This window comes from Ovis canadensis, chromosome 24 (assembly GCF_042477335.2).
Source record: "Ovis canadensis isolate MfBH-ARS-UI-01 breed Bighorn chromosome 24, ARS-UI_OviCan_v2, whole genome shotgun sequence".
Classification (NCBI taxonomy): Eukaryota; Metazoa; Chordata; class Mammalia; order Artiodactyla; family Bovidae; genus Ovis; species Ovis canadensis.
Window position 1 is genome coordinate 50,179,547 of NC_091268.1, and position 24,271 is coordinate 50,203,817.

Here is a 24,271-nt window from a genome sequence, read left to right on the forward strand (position 1 = left end):
GGCCTCACCCCTCAGGGTGGCCTCAGGCAGGCAAGGCCCCTGGCCAGGTGAGTGGGGCTCAGTGTCGCCAGAGGATGGAGGGGTTTCCAAAGAGACAGAGCTGCTGGGGCTGGGAAGGCAGAAAGGGCTGCTCAGGGAGGCAGGGCCTGAGCTGGGGGCTCCAAGGGACGGGGTCCGCCTCCTGGCAAGGGGGGAGAAGAGTGAGTTCTGAGGCAGGAAGTGGGGCGTCCATGTGCTGGGGAAGATTACAGGCGAGAGGTGGGGAGGGAGGGAGCCGACCCTGCAGTTGATCGGCACAATCCGAGCTGAGTCTGTTTTTAGTCCTTCTGAGTGTGTGTGTGAATAAGCACTACTGAGAATGAGGTGCTACATGAATGCGAGATGGGGGTGCCATTTCTTAGTCCAGTAAGGATGCCATGGTTAATAATAGCTCCCAGTTACAGAGCAGCTGCCAGCAGGCACTTCACATATATCCCCTCTGTTTTGCTTTTATAACAACCCAGTTAGGAAGGACTCTCCTTTCAGACGAGGGAATGGAGGCATCCAACCACGAAGTGGTGGAGGATCTGAACCCCAGGCTCAGGTCCCAAAGCCCACACAGCTGCCTCCTTCCCATCACAAGCAAGGCTCCTAGGCTAGTGAGCCCAGCGTTCACAGTGCTTCACAAAGTTGCTCTGAAGGTGATCTTCAAAGTGCGTCAAGCACGTGTCACTCACGGGCAACCTGGTTGGAAGGCGCTCCCGAAAGATGGCTGTAAAAGAAAACTGATGTGTTTCCTAGAAAACTGGGGTCCTCAGAGACATAACAGCCTAACCCCATATGTTAAGTGGGGCGTTTTGAAGGCATGTGACTCCCAGCTTAAAAATGGCAGCTTGATACCCGAGCTCTCTCTGCTCCCTCCAGAACAGCAAGGTCTAGTCTCTCAGGAGCAGGGAGCAAAGGAGAAGTCCACCAGATCCTAGAAGCTTCCCAGCCACTGGCCCAGCCACAGCAGCCTACACAGACCAGAGGAAGCTGGGGACAGGCCCTCAGACTTTCAGCCTGAGCCATCCCACCCAGCAGGGAACCCAGGGAGTTTACAGGAGAAGCTGTCAGCCCAAGAGCAAACAGCAAACGCCCCCACCCCCAGCAATATTATTTACAGTGAAGGCTACCAGTCGACTGCCCCCAAAACCAGCCCCTCAAGAGAGAGAGAGACACACACACATACACACACACACGCTCCCATATCAGCGTGCTGATGCCTTGCACTTACATAGAGACAGATGATGAAATGTCACCCGACATTTGAAGAAATCTCTAACCGGGACCAAGGGAGAGAGAGAAGGAGCAGAGACAAACCCACAGGAAGGAGAAAGGATAAATAACCTTGAGTCTGGTCCCAGCACTGGGCCTAAACATCAGAGACAAGGGAGACCACAGTGACTACAGCAGATGACCCTCCCTTACAGAACGAGTCAGAGAGGCAAGTTCCAGAAGTCTACCTGCAGAATAATACCGTTTTTAAAATACAGCTCAAAACCAATCAGTTGTAAATAATATAGCATTTAAGGCTTCCCTGGTGGCTCAAGCAGTAAAGAATCTGTCTGCCATGCAGGAGACCTGGGTTCAATCTCTGAATTGGGAAGATCCCCTGGAGAAGGAAATGGCAACCCAGTCCAGTATTCTTGCCTGGAGAATCCCATGGACAGAGGAGCCTGGCAGGCTACGGTCCATGGGGTTACAAAGAGCCGGACACGACTGAGCGACTAACACTTTAAGCGTGCATAGATTTGTGATAAAACATTATTTTAAGGTCATGACATAATAAATACAGTACTTAGGACAGTGGCCACCTGTCCTTCAGGGAGGAAGGGAAACGAGGAGAGGGGAGGGTAATGCAGGCGGATGCAAATTACTGGCCTGGCTGTGTCTGGTTCCTGAGTTGTGGGGGGAGAGTTCACAGGTGTTGATTACATTATTACACTTTGTAGCCAAAATGTGTTACATACAATTGTTTGCATATATTCAGTGTTTTCTTAAAGATTTTTAAAAGTAAACATGAAGCACAGTCAATTCAGGGAACAGAAGAAAACTTTTTTTTTAATGGTGATGAAAGCAGCCAGTGAGATAAGATACTGCATCTTTGAAATAAGAACAGGTCCAAAGAATGGAACGTTCAAGGAACAAGAGAAAACACCTGAGCTAAAAAATGTGGCAGATGCAAGTTTACAAAGACTGGGAGGCTGAGAATTCTCCGAGAAGATATGTCCCCAGAGACAAAGGCATGGAGAGTGAAAGGGGAGAAAAATTAGCAGATGAGTGCAGGAGGCCCACGTCTGCACACTGAGCTCCACGGGACAGGAAACCAGGGCAGGAAAACAGGACCCACACAGGAGCAAGTTTTCCTGATGCCTGAAAAAAGGGAAAAAAGAAAAAAAGAGGAAGACCCGACTCTAAAAGGTGTCAGAGAGACGGCAGGGGACGGGAAGTCAGAATGCTCGCCAACGGGCTCCTGGACGAGGCTGGGCCCTTCCAGTCGAGGGCAGCGCTTTCCAACCTGGAATTCCACCCTTGGCTCAGATGACACAGGGCAAGATGAAGACCTTGTCGGATCGCAGAGGCAGACACCCTTCGTCGGGAAGCTGCTGGAGAAGATCCACCCCAACCAAGCAAGAGATTAACCGAGAGAGACAAAACCACGGAACTAGGGAGACAGAGCAGAAGAGACAGAAAGGGAGGCCCCAGGATGATGATAAGGAAAGGGGCCTGGAGGGCAGCAGGGGCCAGGACCAGGCAGCAGCAACTCCAGCCAGAGCAGAACACGGGGGCCAGGAGCACGGGACGACAAGAAGAGACAAAGCCTACCGATGCGATAGGTTCCCGTGTCTTAAGAGACTTACGTTGCTGGAGGAGGGTTCGGGGATAAATTAGGTATCTCACAGAAAGTTAGTATTTATTTATGTAGTCACAGCTATCAATGCTGAATCCTTGGACACTGACTAAGCCAAAAAGAGGCCTGTGATGGGAGGGGTTGGGGGGTGAGGTGGCTCTGGTGAGGCCTAAATCCCCACACGCGTCTCATGATGCCACATCAGTAAGCAAACTGCCCAGAGCTGGAAACCCAGCTATTCAGACCACAGACACTGCTCCAGGCTGCGGGTACTGAAGACGTGGGCAGGGTGCTGGTTCTTTTTAACACTAAGCCTTAGAGGATTTTTGGTAAAAAATGAAAATAAAGTGTTTTGAAAGAAAGAAAATATACAAAAATGATGACTACCTCTAGACAATTTTTATTTTAAAATTAAAAACATTCAAGATGTACAACTATTTGGCCGGGGAGGGTGGGGGGGAGTACCTTGGATCATTTTTAAAAAGTGATAACCACAGGGGCCATGTGGAAAAGCATTAGTTCTGCCTTATAACTCTTTCTACTCCCATACTTCTCTCGTCCATTACCCTTTCTTAAATGTCTGAACTTCGGGGTTTTGCCCCCAAATTGAAAATGTCAGGTAGAGGAGACTGACCAGGGCCTGAAAGTGCAGGGCCAACCGTGGCCTCCACTTCCTGGAGTGGCAGGCCCTGGGGTACCCGCACAGCAGGGCACCATGGAGCCTTGGGGGTCGAGTCCTTTATTCCTTGTCATCCAAGATTTTTTTACCAGATTTTTCAGACTTTGCTCCTGAAACCCTTGCTGGTGCATATTCTGTACCACTATCCGGCCACTTCTTCCCAGTTTCATAGTTCAGTTATTATCTATCTAGAAGTCAGATCAAAGTGTGCTTTTTATGAATGTTCTACGTTTGAAATTCAGCCAGTGGTGCCGCTCTGTTCAAATCTTCGTGACAGAGGACAGAGCAGTCAGTCACATTAGCCGCTCTGCCCCTCTCCCAAACCCCCAGCTTGGTGCCCTGCAGACAAGGACAGGGCTGACGAGACTGAGAGCCCAAATCCGCTGCCAAGGAAGAAACACCTACTTGGAAACTGTCTTCAAGATCTTGGCCAAGAAAACAGAACTTGGAGCCCAACAGGTAAGTCACGGGGCACCGTGGCTTTTCCTGCTCACTGCTGTGGGCAGCCACCAGAGACAGCAAACCTGAGCTTTCTGCACAGGCAGGGAGACGTCCTGCAAGTGTCTGTGGGTCCAGGCACTCTGGGGCTTCCATCTGTTGTGCATTGCAGAAGGCACAAGAAACGGCTGTCATCTTTAGGGATAAGCCTCACTCTGCACAAAAGCGGTAACTCTAGGATGAATCTGGCCCCCGTGGAGGCCTCGCAGGCTGAGAAACGGGAGGAGGAGAAAAACTCAAATAACCACTCGTCCCAATCAACACGGAGAGTCAGCCCGTTTCATCTGAAGGACCCTTGGGCTGTCTGTGTCTGAGAGGGTTTCCACTCTGCAGTTCCTCCTCTCTGCAGGAAGTCTGCCACCAAACCTCAGGAGCTGGAGACGCCAAGTACTGCACGGCTCACATTTCTCATTTGCCCACTGAATACTCACTGCGCAAGCTGCTCACACCCAGGGGAAGGCCTTGGCCTTAAAAATACGTTATTCACTGAGGTGGGTTTAAACGTGTAAGCGGGTATTTTTCTTTTTAACCATAGAAAGGGGGAAATGACCTCTGGGGAAAAGCATAAGAGAAAAAGGAGTAGAAAACAACACACCAACCGTGGCCCGGACAGTGCAGGTGTCGGTACCGGCGCTGTGACACAGGACATCACCTGGCCACGGGGTGACGCTGCCACTAGAAGGCCATCTCACTGGTGAGCTGCCAACACACCTTTCCTTGACTTTGTGATTTTGAGGCTAAAAGACATTTAGGGCTAGTGCATCGGGTACTGTCCTATAGCCAGACCCCATAGAGTAAGGAGCTTTATCATCACCACTGTGCACGGGAAGCAGGTCAAGGGCCCAGGGTCGCACAGCCACTAAGTGGAGTTCCCAAGTCAGATGGGCTGGCGGGTCAGGGCCACCCAAAGGCAGGCCACCTAGGAACCCCATGTTCCCACGCTGAAAGCTGCACCCCCCCTCACCACCCCAACCTGGGGACGGGAGCCATGGCCCCCAGCTCAAGGAGCAGAGGAGATGCTCCCCAAAGCACATCTTCCAAACAAGTGTTTGTTTCTGGACTTGGTGACAATACTGCCCTCCCCACACGAGGGCTGTGGTAGGCATATTCATCAGGACGTCAGCTGGTCCTTTCCCAGTGGCTCAGATGGACCATAGTGAAGATCAAGGCCGAAACCTGCAGAATCCCCATGCTCCTCAGCACCTCTACTTGTGGGTGGTGGGGGGCTGGCTCTCCAGCAAACAGTGCCCCTGACTGAAGACTTGTCCTCTGGTCTCTATCTCCCAAGCAGACCACTAGTCCTGTTGCTAAGATCTGCCTTGCCTTCTTCCGATTTGTCGTTTTAATATGTTATAGGACTTTGAAAAGCAGACAGCTGATGCTAGGAGAACTGTGCAAAAGGAGCTAGGTTTAAAACAGGTCCAGGAGAGGGCCTAGGGGCCTCCCTTGCACAACCTCACTGAGGGTGTGAACCTTTTCTAGCTCCTCAGAGCACTGGCTGCTACCTCTGTCCTGGAAAAGCTCAACTGGAGTGATAAGGGAGGAGGAGTCACTCTATTAAAATAGGAATTAAATAAAGCCAATCATCCCTTTAAAAAAGATCTGGACTTAGTGTTTCTCAAACTTTAAATGTGCCTATGAATCACCTGGGGAATCTCACAAAACTGTGGATTCTTACTCAGTCGGTCTATGGTGGGGACTTAAGGTTCTGTATTTCTAACAAGCTCCTAACTGCTGCTGCTGGTTCACGGACCACAGGAGTACGAGGGTCTAGATTAGAACAGCGCTTTCCAAGAGAAATAAAATACATGCCCCATAAACCATGTTCAGTGTTCTGGCAGCCCCAGATCTATCTAGCAAGCCTTCCTGATATGGAAAACAGCCTCTGTATGCCGGTGCTGAATCGAATCTCAGACACAGAGCTGTGGGTGAAGTAGCATCTCCACGGTGGCTCAGTGGTAAAGAACCCGTCTGCCAGTGCAAGAGGCACAGTTCACTCTCTGGGTCAGGAAGATGCCCTGGAGAAGGAAATGGCAACCCACTCCAGTATTCTTACCTGGGGAATCCCACGGACAGAGGAGCCTGACAGTCCATGAGGTTGCAAAAGAATCAGACACGATTTGGCAACTAAACAACCACAAAAAGAAAAGTTTTATTGCTTTGCCAGGCAAAGGAGGACCCAGTGGGCTCGTGCCCCCCAAAACTGTGTCCCCAACCCGGGAGGATTTGGAGAGGAGGTGTTTTATGGCAATGGTTCAGGGCAGGGTAGCTAATAAAGATTAGGGTGTATACTGGGCCTACACTCCTTTAATCTGGCCTCAGGTGATCTCCTAATGAGCTTCTCAAGATTATTAAACTATGGTCTTCTCTGGACTGAGGGTGCTAACATCTTCTATGTGTTGGGGTTCTAGTTCGGTAAAGAGCTCAAAGATATTGTTATGTGTATCCCCTGAGGTGGAACCAGGCCCCAAGGCTGCACTACTGTTTCTCAGCTGCTCCTTTGTCTCTGCATCCCCTCCCTTCCCTGCTTAGCAACTGTTTGAAAGGCTTTCATGCCCAGGAGCCCCATAGGGTCTTGCTAGGTTCCATTCCCTCCTCACCTCTACCTAGGATGGTACCACGTTAGTGCCAGTGGGTCTCAGCCAGGACGTAATCAGACTTGCAGCTATACACAGACAGTACCTCAAATGTACACAAAGACCATCATGTACCCCTAAGCCCCCATCTCCTAGCTTTGACATTTATCAGCTCATGGCCAGTCTATGCCACATCCCACTCCTGTTGTGAGAAGCTTTGAAAAAACACCAGTGCCCACCCCAGACTAGCAGGATCAAAATCTCTGCAGGTAACCCCTCCCCTAGGGGATCCTGCAATGAGTCTCAGGGCAGTAACATCAGAGAGAGGGCAGCAGCCCCAGGAGAACAGGCGTGTCTGGAGTAAGGCACCAGGAGGTCGCCCCAGGGGCTTGGCTACAAAAAGATACCCCATATATGTATATGTATAGGTGAATCACTTTGTTGCACACCTGACACTAATGCAGCCTTATAAATCAACTATACTCCAGTATATATATATTAAAAGAAAAAAAAGTACCCTCCCCGAAGAGTATGGTAAAATAGAAACCATAAAACTGCATTTGTCCTAATATAATCATGATTATCATAAATGCACACCATTTAATTTCACTAAGCAGACAGACTCTCAACCAGGGTTTAGAAAACAAGATCCTGCATCATGTATCTATGTTAGACACAGAGTAAAAGGACATGGAGTGAGTGAGTGAGTGAAGTCGCTCAGTCGTGTCCGACTCTTTGGGACCCTGTGGACCGTAGCCTACCAAGCTCCTCCGTCCATGGGATTCTCCAGGCAAGAATACTGGAGTGGGTTGCCATTTCCTTCTCCAGGGGGTTAAGTGGCAATAATGAAAGAGAAGAGGCTTTACCAGGCAAATAGAAACTAAAAAATGAAGGGAAGAATAAAAAGAAGAAGAAATTTGAATATCAAAAGTTTTTAAAAAACAATGGAAATACTACAAATAATCACACAAGAAAAAATTTTAATGCCTAGATGAAATGGACACATATCTAGAAATTATAAAATGCCAAAATAAGTCTATTGACAGAAAACTCAGATTAACAAAGAATATGAAATGATAAATTCCTCTGAGCCCACTCTTAGGCTCAGGCCCCACGGTCACAGGTGAGCCCTATCCAATTCGATACAGATAATCTTCATCTTACACAAATGGTTCCAAAGCCATTTTAACCCATTTTATGAGACTAGTATAACCTCAATTCCAGCTGGATAAAAATAAGGAAACTGTAGGCCATTTTACTTAATAACACAGATGTGGCAACTATACATCTAGTCCAACAATATTTTAAAATATAAGACAGGGAAGAGTTGATCGAGGAACACAATGGACGCTTCAACATCGGAGTGCTGATCACTGCAATTTACCACATTCATCACTGAGCGCTTAAAATCACCCAGATATGAACAGATTTAAAGGAAAAGGTCCACACCGACTCATGATGAAAGCTCTCAGAAAAGTGGAGACAATGGCGTCATGTAGTTATTAACCTGATTAAAGCTGCTACCAAAAATCTCCATCAGGTGCATTCCCTCTAAGACCAGGAAAGAAGACACAGAGCCCCATCACCAGTCTGCAGCAGAGTCCTTGGCCTTCTGGCCGACAACACAAGTCTCTTGGGTATGAGGAGTGGAAGGAAAGGGACAAACAAAAGTGTCACGTTTTTTGCATATGATACCCTCCCCAGAGATGCAACAGGTTCAAGTGAACTAGTAAACCCAATAAGAGACTCAGCAACCTGGCCAGTTTCAAAATCAGTAAACAAAAACCAGTGTTTTCCTCCACACCAAAATAGTCAATCAAGAAGAAAAAAAAACACAAAGTCATTGTTCACACTACTACAGAAACTGTACAGAACCAGGATTTAACCTGGTGACGAAGGTACCAAACCTTCCTGAAGAAAGACCTAAGCAAATGGAGAAACAGTCTCAGTCACGGATAGGAAAACTTGAAATTTCTTAATTTTCTCCCAGATTAATCTGTATATGTATTCCAAATCCAATAAAGAAAATCCAGTGGAACTTAAGGAGAGCTTGATGGAAATCAGCATTAAAGAATAATGGACGGTGAGGAGTTAGGATATTTCGAAAGAGAAAGGCAAAGTACAAATTCACCCAATCTGAAAGTAAAACATGTATAAAGCCACAGTAATCAAACAGTGAGGCACCTGTACAAGACGAAACACATGGGGTAGTGGAACAAAAGAATGACCTGGAAACATACCCACATATATACAGGGACTTGGCATTCAAGGGAGGCAACTCCCTAAATCACTGGGTAGGAGACTGGACTGCCCGGCAGGCAGTGCTGGAGAAAAACTGACTCCCTCACAGTGCACGGAAACCATCTCTAACCTAAAAATCTAAACACGGCAGACAAAGCTCTATGGCTGTCAAAGTATGAGTATCTTTGTGATCTTGAGTGGGGAAAAGATTTTCTCAAACAAGACTGAAATGAAAAACTGATAGATCCGACTTCATCAAAGTTAGGTTTTTCTGTTTATTGAAGGACACTACAGACAAATCAACAAACAAGTGAAAGATTGGGAGAAGCGACTTAGGAAGGTGAAAACCAACAAAGGGTTACCAGGTTAACATACAAGGAATTCTTGCAAATCAACAAGGGATGAAATACAGGACCAGACGATTTATGAAAAAGTAAATCTGAAAATCTAGACGGGTATAAAACAAGGTTGGTAACAAGCAGAAAACACACCGGTAAGCAGAGAAAAATCACAACCCTCAAGTGCCACTCTAAAACCATCAGGATAAAGGTTTCCAAGAAGCTCTGATGAGACAGAGGCAGAGAGAGCAAAGTCGTGTAGCCGCGCGGGGGAGCAACCCTGGGACTCAGCAATCCTACTCCTGGGCAACAGTCAGGAGACACATGTCAAGATGCCCGAGGCCACTGAGCAGGGCCATCCCCAGGGAGATGGACATATGAGCTAGGGTTGGTGCTAGGGACTGAATGGTGTTGCACCCCACCCCCCTCAAATTCATACGGTGAAGCCTCAGTGACCTTTGGGAGGTTAAGATAAGGTAATGAGGATAGGGGTCCCCATGATAGGATTAGTGTCCTTATGAAAAGAGAGCTCCCTCACACTCTCTCTCAAGACCCACCATCGTGTTGAGGACACATCAAGAGGAGGGCTGTCTGCAAGTTAGAGAGAGGGCTTTCCCCAGGTACCCTCTTGATCTTGGACTGCAGGCACCTTGATCTTGGACTGCCCAGCCCCCAGAATTGTGAGCAATAAATGTCTGTGGCTTACAGTCCCTAAGACAAGTGGATTCTTCAGTTGGAATCCGACGCAGCTCTCATGAATGATGAAATTTGCAGGGGGTAACATGGACAGATCTTAGAAACAGTGAGGAGTGAAAGGGAAGGGAAGATTTACAGCATGATGCCACAGTTATGAATTAGAGCTACTTATACATACAGAACAGGCCACATGTTTTACAATACACCCATATAGAGGTATACTAAACACATTAGAACGAGAAGAGGGGACTAGACATGGGGCTGGAGCAGAGAGGAGAAAAAAATAAGATAAATCATGATGTGCTGTGAAGTGAGAAGTGATGAATGCAACTCAGGGGCGGGGAGAAACGCGCGTGTGCACACATGCACACACACAAGACACACATACACACACGCCCTGAAGGCAGGCCGAAAATACGGACTTAGTTTTTCCTGCCTGTAGCATAGAAATGAGAGCGTTAAAGCTCTTGACCTAAGGATTTCAATTTTTAATATAAAACAATTGGCAAGACGTTCCTAAACTTCCAGAATTATAGTGAACTGGGTTGACAGCAGGCCCTCGTTTCAATTCCTAGGAAGTAAGATGATATACCTGTCTGAATTGACAGACCCACAGAGATACATACACACAACTGAAGGAGATTTGGTATTTTGCTCTAACTTGCAGAACCTGTCAATTTCATTCACAATTTACACCAGCTTCTAATTATACTTAACTGAATATTAACCATTCTAATTGCTCGATGCTTTATCGGCAGCATCTGAAGTATTGCGGGACATCTGGCTTGGCAAATGGGATGCTGCCTGCTCTCGGAAGAGAGCTTCAGCGCTCACTTTCATCTCACACCCTCAGCTCGGCTCTGCCTTCAACAGGGACCATCACATCTTAGAAAGGTGACTTCTCATCCACACCGAGCCAGAGCAGTTGCGGGGCCGGGCGGCGGGCGGGGGACATCGGCTGTAATGCTGGATTTCCATCACAGAAGGCTGGGGGCAGACGGCAGGCAGGACAGAGGGCCCAGGTTCCTGCCACCTTCTATCAGCAGGCCTGGACGGCCTCTTCTCCCACGGGTGTGTTCACAGGCAGAAAATGGCACTTTGTCCTGGCTCATTGCCTTTTAACTCAGAAGCAGCACCATGAGCAAATCTGCTTGACAGTCTCTATCTCTCCAGCCAAGACAAAGTGAAATGACCATCACACTTGGCCAGAGGAGAGGCCCCTTTGCTGGTGAGTAAAGAGGGAAGGCAGGGAAGGGCAGAGACCCTGGGTGGGCTGCCAACAGTGTGTGCTCCCAGGCTCTCCACAGTCCATCTGCATGTAACCGTGGTCCCAAAGGGCAACCCCACCAGAGAGGTACCTGAGGAAGAGGAGTCAAGGGGAGGCCACAAAGTAGCAGACTCAAAAAGTTAAACACAGAGTTACTACCTAGGACCCAGCAATTCCACTCCTAAGCATAAACGAGAAAACTGAAAACCTACAGTCACGCAAACACTTACACACAGATGTCCACAGCACCTTCTCCGCGCTAGCCCCAAAGCGGAAACAATCCCAATGCCCATCAGTTTATGAAAGAATAAACAGAGGTTTAACAGGATGCTACTACTCAGCCATAAAAAGGACTGAAGTGCTGATACGCACCTCAACATGGATGAACTAGCAAAACTTATAGTGAGAGAAAAGGGGCCAGACGGAAGTCCACGATTCCATTTATATGTGAAGAACAGGCAAACCCAGAGGCACAGGACGTAGACCAAAGGTTACCTACAGAGCCTGGGGGGAGCTGGGAAGGAGGGTGACTGCTGACGGGTATGGGGTTCTCGTTGGGGTGACAGAAACACTCTGGAATTAGATCGTGGTGATGGTTACACAGAGTGGCTGTCACATATTCACAACGTGTGAATATGGCACAGAATAACCAATGGCACACTTTCAAAAGGTTAAAACCATAAGTTTTGTGTGCACATTATTTAAAAAATAGAAAGTGACAGAGTAAATGTATCAGGCATTGTGTCGAGGGAGCCCCTTCTGCAGCAGGACCCACAGGGAAGGTCTCCAAGCCCCCTGGGGCACCACTGAGCCCCCTCCCCAAGGGTGAAAGGAGCTCTCCCTTAAACAGCAGACACCTGGAAGACTCTGGGGTGCCCTCAAGGCCGAACCCAAATCGCCGCCTCAGCTTGAGCTTCTGAGACCAGCTTCCTTGGCCAGCAATAGTCCACTCTGCACACCCCATGGGAAATGAAGGAAAACTCACAGGCGAGTGTCAGGAAAACCTCCCTAGTCTCAGATGTTAAGAATGGGCTCTTGAAAAGATGCCCTGAGCCTCTCAAATAGATAACAGGCATCTAGAAGAAACGTGGCACTGGCCACCGGATGCCTCCCGCGGACACCGCTGTTCAAAGTCTGTTCCAGAAGCTTCCCTGGAGGGAGGGAGGTCAGGGCATGAGGCTGCACGGGGACCAGGGCAAAGTGGGGGCCGCCCTCCTATGAGCACGAATTCCCCCAACACTCAGCTCAGGAAGGGCTGCCGACCCCAGAGGGAGAAGGCAGGGCCTCACTTCAGAGGCAACGGCCACTTGGCATAAAGATTTCTCAGCCAGACCCCCTCCTCCTGACACAAAATATAACCACCACCACATGCAGAGAGGAAGCCCACGAACACAAGGCTCCATCCTGGGGTCTGAGGTGCACTGGCTGCTCCCGGAGGCCCGCGCACTGGCCGCCTGGGAGTAATTCCCAGAGCGACATTTCTAAACAAGGCTCTGGCTCTCAACCTCCTCTTTCACCCCTCGTAGTTCGTGGAACCTCTTCCTTCCTCCCTGAGCCGTCTTACCCGTTCTTGAGGCCGTGTTCACAGTGATTTCAGAGCAGCCTCCCTCCCATATCCCGGAGTGAACAGAGGAATCCCACGGCAGGACCCTGGTTCCCCGCCCGCGTCCTCCAAACTCTTTCCTAGCGAAGAGTCCTGCTCTTCTACCTGCAAACAAGTTCAAACCTTTGTGCCCTACAACAGGCCCCCATGCCCATCACCACCACCATGCCCCCACCCCTTGCACACACCCCCGTTCCCCATCACACACCTCACAGGTCCCAGAGCTGCTCCTGGGGGAGGGTGGGGGGGGCAGCCATACCCACTGGTGACAGACAGTGGCCATCCTAATAGCTGGCAGGCACGAACCCCCCACCAGGACATACCTGACTTGCCACCAGGTATCACACTGTAATTAGTCATTGTAATTGAAGCCGAACGTAATTAATTACATAATTTTGAAGTGTTCAAGTTAAATTCCATTAAAATTACATCATGAAACTGGGGAATTACAAAGGATTACTGACAAAAAGCAAATAGGGATGAATAAAGAAACTCCAGGCTGACTCCATGCCTGTCTGAGTCACACCCAACGCTCAAGTACAGCGCCTGGCACCCCACCTGCTTTTAATAAACCTCTGGGGCCCAGCCCGGCGGCTGTACGCACAGGCCTCCTCTGGGGGGGGACCAGAGCCGGGCCCCAGCTGACACAGAAGACCTCTCCTCCCTCCACGCGCTGCTCCCCGCCCTGCCCTGGCCCGGCCTCAGTCCCCTCTGCTGAGGCCTCCCCTGTCTCTGAATGCCACTCGCTCAGCCCATCTCTGCCATGGCCACCACGACCCCAGTGGCCTCCCGGGTCACACCAGGGCCTGGCGCCTGCCGGCACGCAGCCTGGCACCTTCTCTCCCCGCCCAGTCCCTCCCCATCTCGTTCTGGACCATGACTCCCCACCCTCCTGGCTCCATCCTTCACCATCCCTTCCCCTTGCATTCTGGATCCTCCTGAACACAAATCTGAGTTCTGAATGGTCCTTCTTGCATTTAAGAAGCAGCCTCTCTCAGGGGGCCCTCAGAACACAGAAGTGACTCAGCGGGACTCTGCACCGAGATGTCTGGGCCCAGGCCCCGGGCACTCCCACGCTGTAATGCACGTATTCCTCCCGTGTTTACTTTCCGTCTCCTCTGCTAGATCATAAGTCCCTTGAGGGCAGGGCCATCCTGCTGCTGTGGACACTGGAAGGCTGTGCTACAGCAGCGCCTGGCCACCAGGGGAGGAGGTGGGTCAGTGGAACACCACGTCCCATCTTTCCAGACCCCTGTCCTGCCCTCCACACACATCAGACACCCCCAACCCCTATAAGCTGACATCTGCAGGGGGCCCAGTGTGTCCTGCGGTTTGGACCAGCGGGACCAGGGGCTCATTCCTCTTGGTACCCCAGGGGCTTGACCAGGATCCAGGGCCAACATCAGGCACCAGGGAGACCCGCTCAATAAACGAATGAATGAAGGGTCCCAACACTCTATGGAGAAAAATGGCTCGTTCCCCGAAACAAACAAGACTGCAAATCACCTCATTCAAACCTGCTGTGTTATTTTCGAGAGCAGCGCACCCTTGTGCGTGTTTTCTTACTAAGTGTACAACTTCATTATAAAACAAGCCGTGTCAGCCCAAACAAGCCGGCATGCAAAAACAAAAAATCATCTGAGTTCAGAGGAACCTAAACACTCAGCTGTTCCAAGATGACTCCTCGAGGAAAATAAGGAGCATCATCTGGCGAGGCGCCTTCTCGAGAGAGGGAGGTCCTCCTGAGGACCCTTACAGAGCTGCCCTCTTAGTGAGCATGGCCCAGCACCACACCTTCATGGGCAACTGGGAACAAATCCCTGTGTCGTGGGTGCTTTTCGGTGATACGAGTGGATTCAAGTCCAGTATCACAACAGGGGCTAAGTCGACTGGGCTCCCAGGGACTGAGAAAGGAGGGAGTTTCATCCTGGCCGTCACGAGGTTGAACACAAATATTAGCATCTGATAGCAAATGGCCCCCCTGTACCAGCATCAAGCCAGGGGTGTCAGAGAACAGTCCTGGTCAGAGACGCTTCCTCAGCCCAGCACTCACGGCTGGACTGCCCACTGGACAGGGCAAGGCCTTGCCTGCGCCAGTTCCCTCACACACCCCACAACCCACACCCCAGGCCCCACCACTGGGCATCTCTCTTGCCTTCCAATTCCCCCCAACCCTTCCCACCAATCTGCTTTATGCACCGATGGGACGTTGAGGGTAGCAGGTGACACAGGGAGGGTTGTGTTCAGCCCAATGCTGTAACTGCACCCCAACCATCAGATACAGTTTGCTAACCTGAGTGCTCACCTCCTGGGGAAGGATTATCTGTCAGACAGTCCTTCTCTCTGGAGCTCCACTGTGCACTGACTCTGAAGTCTCGCAGCAGGGGAGGCTCGAGAAAGTGTCTCGGATCCAGCGAGGCCTCGGCTGGAGAGGCGTCTGTCCACTGGGCTTCCATGCCCACCACACAGGCTCTGTCCAGTGCTCAGCTGCTCAAGTGAAGGGACTCACCCACCCCCAAGCTCAACCTGGGCACCCTGTGGACAGGGAACCCCTTCTGATCCCCTGGCAGCCTCATCATGACGACCCTCCTTTAGGGGAAAGCCATTCTCGGGGACGGCCGGGGTGATGGGGAGAGGGAAGGCAGGAGGAAGGCAGCCCCAGGGAGCCCCCTCCTCTAGTATTGCCGGGGGAATCCCACGGGCAGAGGGAGCCTGGTGGGCTACGGTCCACGGGGTCGCAAAGAGTGGGACACAACTGAGCGACTAAGCACACACGGTGGATGTGCATCTATCTACACGTACAAATGTCTTTAAAGCATGTGCCTTGTCACCAGCAGACACAAAACCAGCTACAATGTGAGGAGGCCAGCACTCCCCGCAATGCTTTCCTTCTCCTCTCTGCCTTTTCCTGAAGCCCCGCGGCAGTCCCAGCTCCAGAACTGACGAAGTTACAACACAAGGTGGGAGGGGGGATCCCCACGCTAAGATGAACTCTTCAGCCCTCCCCGCCACAAATGATGGCAAACTCGTAGGCACCAACCAAAACGCAGACAAATCCTCCAGGTGCTTCAAACCCCGGGTTTCAACCCATCTTCTAGGCTTCAACACCAAAACCTCTCCACTGCATTTCACCCCTCCTTCTGCCAGGGGCTCAGCCCCTGAATTCCCCACACCCCCTACCCCCGCCATTCCCTCCGGTGCCCGTAGCCCAGCAAAGGAGCACGTCTACCTCTTCCTCGTGGATGCCAGGCCCTGCCCCCCACCTCCAATCAGCCACCCAGTCTGGACCCCAGGGACAGTGGCTCCTTTCGCACCCCCGCTCAGCAAAGGCCTGGCAGCCCTCACTTCCCCAAATCCATGCAAATATTCATGCAGCCAGACGGTGACGTCACCCCTACAGAAATACCCTAGGTACTTTGTAAATGAAGAAGCAGAGAAAGCACGCAGGCTGTGAAGGCCACTGCTCTGAAAGGGAGCTACTCGGTCAAGCTGCGCCCACACTCACAGGCCAGCTTCCGGGGTGCCAAGCACTCCCGAGACGTTTCTCCAGCACTGACCCCCAAGCCTTCGTGTTGCTTGTGTTGGTGGGGTTCTGATCCTTACAATACCGACTTTCCCCCGGTTCATGTGGGGAAGTTTCCTCCCATTCAGGCTGTGGGCAAAGTTGGAGAATAATTCTCTGTCAAAGAATTGTTCTGCCCAATTCTATTTTTAAAAATGTGAACTTTTTGCATTATGTGCCACAAATACGATTATGTGTATCTTAACCAACCTATATGTCACTTGGCAAAGGAGGACTTTAATACATGGCAATAAAACAAACAAAAAGAAATACATGCGCTAGCCCTGTGTACCTATCAGTAGCTTTCAAAACACAGCCATTTGAATGTACCCTGCCTACCTTTCACAATCAGAAGACGACTTCCATTTGCAGTTCTGAAATCAACCAGCTGAGTGAACCTCAAATCAGGAATACACAGGTCTGCCTGCTAAGAGAAGCCCAAAGTTCTCCTGCAACAGGACTCACTGGGAGCCCCGAGTTGGGGCGGGTGCGCACCAGAGCGCAGGGTATTCAGTGGGTGCACTGAAGGCCTAAGGCGGGCACCCGGGAAGGGTGGTCAGAAGCTGAGAGGGTGTTACGTGGGGTCCATCAGAGACAGCGAAGGAGGGCATTCAGAGACCACCAGCTACCCCCTCTGCACAGAACTCGGCTCAAGCTTAGCCTTTCCCGCTCCAGACGCTTTCCCTGCCCACCCACCCCCCGCAGGCCCGTCCTCTGCCGCCCTCTACCATCCCACAGGTACGCACCATCACAGCCACATTCCAGCCACCCGGCCCCTCTGCGCATCTGGGCTACTGGCTCTCCCGCCCTGCATCACAGTGCCGGGTGCACGAGGGAGCTCCCTCTGTGGCATTGGCTAAGATGAAAAAGAGGTGCATAAACCAGGCTGGGTACCCCGAAGTGCAGGGGGAGGAGGGGGAGGTCCCCTCCATGGAGCACCAACCCAAGGATCCTTCCACAGCGGGGAAAAGGTGTAGGCGATGTACAGACACCCTTCAGGAACTCTGACTGTTGAGGAGTGTGGTCTCCATCCTGTGCCAGCGGGAGCCACCCCGGGTGTTTAAGGAGAGACGTGAGATGATGGAAGCAATGACTGGGGAAGGTTCATCTGGCTGTCGCACCTATAATGACTACGACCTGTTTCAGACAGGCAGTTCTGAAACTGCATTGGTAAAGGCTAATACTCCCAGCTCTTGTGTGTTAGGAAGATTTGGCTCTCACACACAACTACCCCCCCAAAACTAACTTCATACACACACACAAGATGTATTAAAGTATCAGTGTGTATTAAAATGACAGCATAATTACATACCAACACAGAGCAATGTAAAACAATCACAAACCATTCCTTACTTCTCTTGACAATGACATTCAACCATAACAGCAATATCCTTCCTCTTCCAATTCTACGTCAACGCTGACAAATTAGGGTGCTGGGGCTGAGGAGCTGTGAGGGTGGTGGGGGGGATGGCGGGGGGAAGCCCGTGTGCCCCACCCCCCCCCATCCCCAGGGTTAGCAAGCTCCAGGTGACAACTTCCTGACTACACGTCACACTGCCTGTGAGGGAAGGGCTTGGCAGGCCCTGGCCACCGCACCGATCCTCTGTGCCTGCCCATGACGGTGAGGGCCCTGGTGGCCCAGGGCACCTGGACAGGGCGTCTTGGCAGCAGCCTGGGCTTCCTGTCTGGCTCCTGGGTCCCACGCATGCCTAGGGAGCAGAAGCACGACTCCAAACCTGACCTTGTCTCCTACTTGGCTGCGTGGTGTGACAGCACAGAGTGTTATATAACGACAAGCTGAGGTACAAGTGAAATGAAGCAATCCCAGTAAATTAAGGTTTCTCCACTGGTTTACATGACCGCTCCTGTTCTCGAGCTTTCTGTTTCAAAAGGGTACAGCTTACAACACCTCTGCTGTGTGAACAGGAAGGGAGGATGGAATTTTACTTGCAGGTCTACATACAATGTCAGTTGTAATTTCTGCACACTGGTGACCCCAGATCTTCTCCCCTTTGAAAGGTCTGCATTCCATGGGCAGCTGCTACCTACACACTCGGCGAGGGCACAGCAGAGCAATGTGAAACAGAAATAATTCACTGTACACAGAGCTGCGTGGGTTCAAGTTCTAGGTCAACTATCGTGGGGAAAAACAGAAAATAAAGGACATGCTTCACCATTATCTTCCGCACCTTTCAGAATGAAGCAAAAATGGTGATAGGAGCAACAGAATGTTCTTACTTTCAGGGTGAGGGGGAAAAAAATGTCTTTTCCAAACCTAATCAAAAAATTAAATGTACAACTCCCTCCAGCAAGAATTTTATTTTTAATTTTCATTTACATAGTATCTTTCTTCCAAGAATCTCAAAATAATGGAGTTCCACAAATACTTTAAACCAAAAAAAAAAAAAAAGAAAAGTTGTCACAACGAAGGAGGGGACAGGCTTGGCGGGGCACGAGCTCGGAGGAGGGACAAGAAGTGGCAGGTAGGGTGACAGGAGGCGCTCGGGGCTGGCAGCGCCCAGGTTGAGGGCGGCTCCGAATTGGCTCTTCCTCTGCCAACAGCCCACAGGCCTTGCTTCTGTCTGCATCTTCAAGACAAGGATTCACCTCTGGTGTCACTTACTAGCTTTACGTCAAACTATTTTGATCTAAGCAGAGATTGCTCCTCTAAAACCCCAAGGGGCGGTGGCAACAAACCAAAGACCCTTGCAGGTCCAAAATAACAACAGAACCAAGATGCTTAAAATATAAAACTATGTTAGAAAACAAAATACTAACAATTCATTTGGAGGAAAGACCCAATGTTAGAAACAGACTACCTCGCTTTTAGGGGGAAATTGGAAAAGAAGCTTTTGAACTGGGTGGGTTGTTTTTTAGGTATTTTCTTTTTTTGTTTTACAGCTGGGTGGACAGGATCTGAACGTCTTACATTTAGCAAAAAGCTGTCAACACCCAAATAAAATTTTAATGACAGTAAGAATGGCATTCTATTTCTCACAATTTCGCAACGTTCACTTAAGAAAGAGCTAATTTGTCAATTTGTTTTTCCCTTAACCAAACTCAAGACACCTCAACTATGCATAACTTAAAGAAAAAAAGTTAACTGCTTTAACTTATTAGATAAACACAGTCAAAGAGAATGATGTCTTTAAGAAAACAGGCCCCATTCAGGTATACTCGGGTCAATGCTAAGAAAGAACAAGCTTCTGAGCAAGCTCTGGTAATTTCTTCCGACATGAACTTCATAAATCACAGTCAGAAGCGTCCAGGATTTCAACTGTCAACTGGCTGAATCGGCCACAAGGAAGGTCCCGTAGCCCTGACCGTGGCCTCTCGTGTTTTATAAAAGGTGGGATCACCCACCTTTCCCAACTTCACAAGTGCCTCAGAGGAGGAAGTGGAATCTAGTTAGTTTCATGTCAGTCTCCTACCTGGCTATATTCTTCCAGCCGCTCTGCAGTGCTGGGTAAATTCTTGGAAGGATTGAATACTCCCATCCCCAGTGCTTTCCAGTTACCTGTCCCCTGGTGGTGTTCCTAAGAACTGGGTGGGGGGGAGACCTCTTGCACAGGCATCTGACCAGTCACATCTGAAGAACTTCCCCGGGGCTGCCCCTGGCCCAGGGCTCTAATAAACACAAAATTTCTGCCACTTGCCTGCCCGCCCTGGGGCCTCCGGCAGTAAAGAAAAGTCTGTAGACTCAAATGAGGAAAACTGACAACATTTATTTTGCGCATTAACATCACCCTATCAGAATTTAATTATAGCAAGAATTAGAATTATTTTTATTAGAGAGTTGTTTACTTTTCAAGGAAAGGTTCTTGATGGGTTCTGTAACAAATTAGATGTCTTTCAGGAAGAGCTGTTCGCCCTCATTATGTTTCTTTAACTGTGTCGCATTAAATGAATAGGGTAGCACACACAGTTTTTAAAGTCACAGCCCAGATGCATTAGGCCAGGTGTCTGAAAGCCATGGCTTCAAGCCATGGCACTAATGAGGGCAATGCCACAGGTCCCCCCTCAATCCCAGGTAGCCCCTGCCGGAACACCTTCAGCCCAGCCCGAGACGCTTCTCCTCCACCAACTTTCTCAGAACACAGCTGAAAAGTAGGACTGACTACACCTCAGGAAATCCAAGACTTTGACGGAACCAACAGGTCAATACAAATCAGCACCTAAACACCAACTGAAACTTGGCTCTTAAACATACAACGAAACCAAGGCTATCAGCCGGTTTGGGAAAAGTAAAAGAGGACAAATGACTGGGATAATCTAGAGGGCCCCACCGTGACATGTTATTGACATATCCCCTTAACCTGGCTTTTTGTTTGGTTTTGTTGCTATTTAAGGTTACATCTCTAGATGTGCTTAGGGAAAGTTAATTTATTCTAAATCTTTATCGGGGTGTAACAAAATGTACCCAAATGCTCATGTCAACAAATGTTTATTAAATCAGAAATCACAAATGGATTCACAATTTCTGTGCCATTATTAGTTGTATAACACGCATCAAATCGCTTGTCTAATTATGCCATTAAAGTTCCCTTTTCACTCCATGATCAACCCTCACACAGCTCTCTCAGTGCCCAAGCACACACGGGCATCCAGTCCCTAAAGCGCCCAGCACAACAGAACATCCAGGTAAAAACTGCAGTGGGGCACACGGAGAGGTCACAGAGCCCCTCTTCAAAAGCCTTGGACAAAATGAATGGCCATACGTAAGAAGTGTCTCTGTGCTTTGCTATAATAAGATTCAAACACAGGATTCCAAGAATTCCACCTGTTTTCAATTAGATACCAGAATTGCTTGAGTGTTTAAACTACATTCACTTGCTACTTATACAAAACAATTCTTCCGGGTTTTTTGAACATTTTAAGTATGTTAAAATAAGATTAAGGGTCTGGTTTAAACAATCAGAGGCAGGGGAATTTCAGCTGAAACCAAAACTATCTGTCTGCAGCCATAACGCAAGGGCTTCAGACAAAACAACAGGATGAAATACACGAATTTCGGTCTTTGACAATTACTTGTAAAAATCAGACCTTTCATAGGGAAAGCTACTTCATGTATATATACATATACAGATGTTTATGTTATATAATGTATATAATACATTAAAATGGGTTTTTTAATAATTTCTAAAAATACAAGATCCTATATATTTAATGTTTATAGAAACTTCTTGTTATCGCTGTGTTATACAGTCCATCAGATACATCTGTCTTCTAAATCGGTGAAACTGACATGAGGCCAATCATGTGCACTGAAAAAATAGGGAAGCACAGGTAGGAATCCGGCCTAGCCCTTGCACGATTTTTCACACGATGGATTTCCCTTTTTAAAAAATGTACAACTTTTCCTTCAACGATTTTGTCCTCCTTTCATTTCACTGTGGATGTTCCTTGTGCTTTTACAGATGAGCTGAAACACACATGATTTTTCTACCGGGAGCCTTGGTTTTTCTCTTAGGATGTGATCCCAGCCTCAGGAGGAATTTAGACTACTGACTGCTCCAGGTAGATGCAAGGTTGCGGGGTCCCAAGGTACAGCCCGGTGCTTCTGAACAGGGACCCCTTATGCCCCCACCCAGCCTACCTTCCCCCACCCCCACCCCACCCCGCCCCGCCACATCCCGCCCCAAGCAAACCCTGGTGGGTTTGTTTGAATTACATACAACAGGGCAGAGGACTTTTGCAACAGTCACTAAAGGTCTTGGGCTCAACTGACTCACCAGACAGCATTTTTAAGGTCAGCTCAGTGGATTGATTAGGAGAGTTATTCCTGAGGACGGGCAATCTGTCCCTTCCCCACTTTCTCATGTCGCTAACTACAGGCAAGACGGATGAAACTGGGGGAAAAGGGAGAAGGGGGCCTCTATGGACCCACCACTGCAAGAAGTGCTGCATAACTTAACCTCTTCCCTGACTTACACTTTCTTAAAAAAGCAAGCAAACATACAACTCTCCCACCGCCCCCCCCAAAAAACCTATGCATAGTTTCATAGAGGGGGGAAAGAAACTTTAATCAACTGATAATGACCCCTTCCCACACACAATCTCTAAAACACTGATATTATTAAGAGAACCAAAAAAACAAAGGCAGCAGCTGTGTGGAACCTCATCCCCCATTTGTTTACTCTTTATTTTAAACGGTCCTAGATGAGATACAAATTGTAATCAAAATAATATACTTCATTTGGAGAAGCGTCCTGGATGGCTGGTAACCTACACACTTCCCTAACAAGAGAAAACAAAATAAAAGCAACCAGAAAATGGACTTGCAGCAAAAATGAAATTGCTTTCTTATTTTGAAAAAAAAAAAGAGGAAAACGTTTAAAGGTTACTTCTGCAGAGGTTCCTTAAAGGGAAAGACTAGTCACCATGTAGGAATAATGCTCCAAAATGAAGCCAGGCACTGGCAAAAAGCTACCCTAACATACAGAGTTACATGAGCTTGTTTTAGAAAGTGTCCTCTTTCCAAACGTGTATTTAAAAGGCAAATTTATACAATGGTGTTTTTCTTACTTAAAAAAAAAAAAAAAAGCCTGGTTTTTACAAGTCTGGGATAGGATAAAAAACTTGTCCAACTAGTCTTAGCAAGGCCAGAGCCCTGAAACTCCCATACCACAAGACTTTGGGACTAAAAAGGAAACAAAATAGAGCTCAGTCTGCAGAAACTCTTCCTGGGCACTCACTCCACGTCCCAAGGCAGCTTCAAGGCAGACTGAGCAGAGGGCCCAGGAGGGCTCAGCCCCAGGTCCTTGTGTCAAGCGAGGGGCTCCCAATTGGACCCTCAGGGACCCAGTCTCTTTACCCTCAGGTAGCAATACCACCACCCTCACTTGGCTCCGCAGGCAACCTGAGCTCGGGATAAGGGGTTCTGGAAAGATGAGAGGAGTCTGAAACTAATGAATTCTCTCTTCTCAAACTGCAGATGCACTGGCTCACTTACTGTCTGTGGGAACAGAGATGACGCTAAACCAGATATCAACTCAAAAGGCCGCTTCAGGGCCCAAAGACAGAACCACTTCCACCTTCTAGAACCTGGGCATCCCATAGGCAACTGAAGGTTTTCAAACAGGCGATGAAGTGGCAATCGAAAACCGTCTAAGGCCAAATCTTCCATCCATCACCAAAAACCAGCAGGCTGCTCAGTAAAAAGAAGGAAGCTCAGATGAAGAATTTTTTTAATTCAACACCAACATCGGAAAGTTCTTGCACATGAACTGACAGGGAAACTTTTCATTAAAGTTACACACCTAAATGCAGCCCCCCACCAAGTACTACACTGAAGATGTAACTAATCATCAAGGAGTGGGTGGGGTGGGGGGGGAATCAAAGAAGTCATAAAATCTAATAACTCTGGAGAAACCGAATCCATCTCCCAAGCAGTTTTTGCCAGGATACTTAAGGAAGAAACTACCTTGGTATTAGACTGGAATGTCACATTTAGGAAGACAAGGGGAAAAAAAAAATTTAAGGTTTGTCTCCTAAAACTCCACAACGGGTTTTATAGTAAGCTCGGGAATTAAATTATGGTAAAAGGGAGCTATTTTTACTAAAACACGGTAGACCAATTTATCAAAAATGCCATTCGGCTGTGTTCATTACATTCAGGAATCTAATTTACACAATAGACACTTCGGAATAATCTATTTTAGTCAATAAACACTCAAACTCCTTTAAGTTTTAATCTTATCGGAAATACATATTTCACATAGTCTTCTTCCTAGTTAAGTGAGAAATGTGAAGAAATTTCATAACGGCCGTCAGTCTACTTTATCGCTCTTACTACGCAGGCAAGAGCAGAAAACAAGCATATACAATTAAAGTTGTCAGACTCCGTTTACATACGTTTTAATCCAATCCGCTGCATTTCATGCAAGTCTGCATCTGGAGTTCATTTCCTTTCCTCCTAAAAGTACTGCAGGTCACTATC

At 48.7% G+C, this 24,271-nt stretch overlaps 1 protein-coding gene across 7 annotated transcripts in view; it reads right to left on the bottom strand.

Moving 5' to 3' along the window:
- CUX1 (cut like homeobox 1) overlaps positions 1-24,271 on the bottom strand; it is a 353,721-nt gene that overhangs the window by 327,281 nt on the left and 2,169 nt on the right. The gene's annotated exons all lie outside the window — the stretch shown is intronic.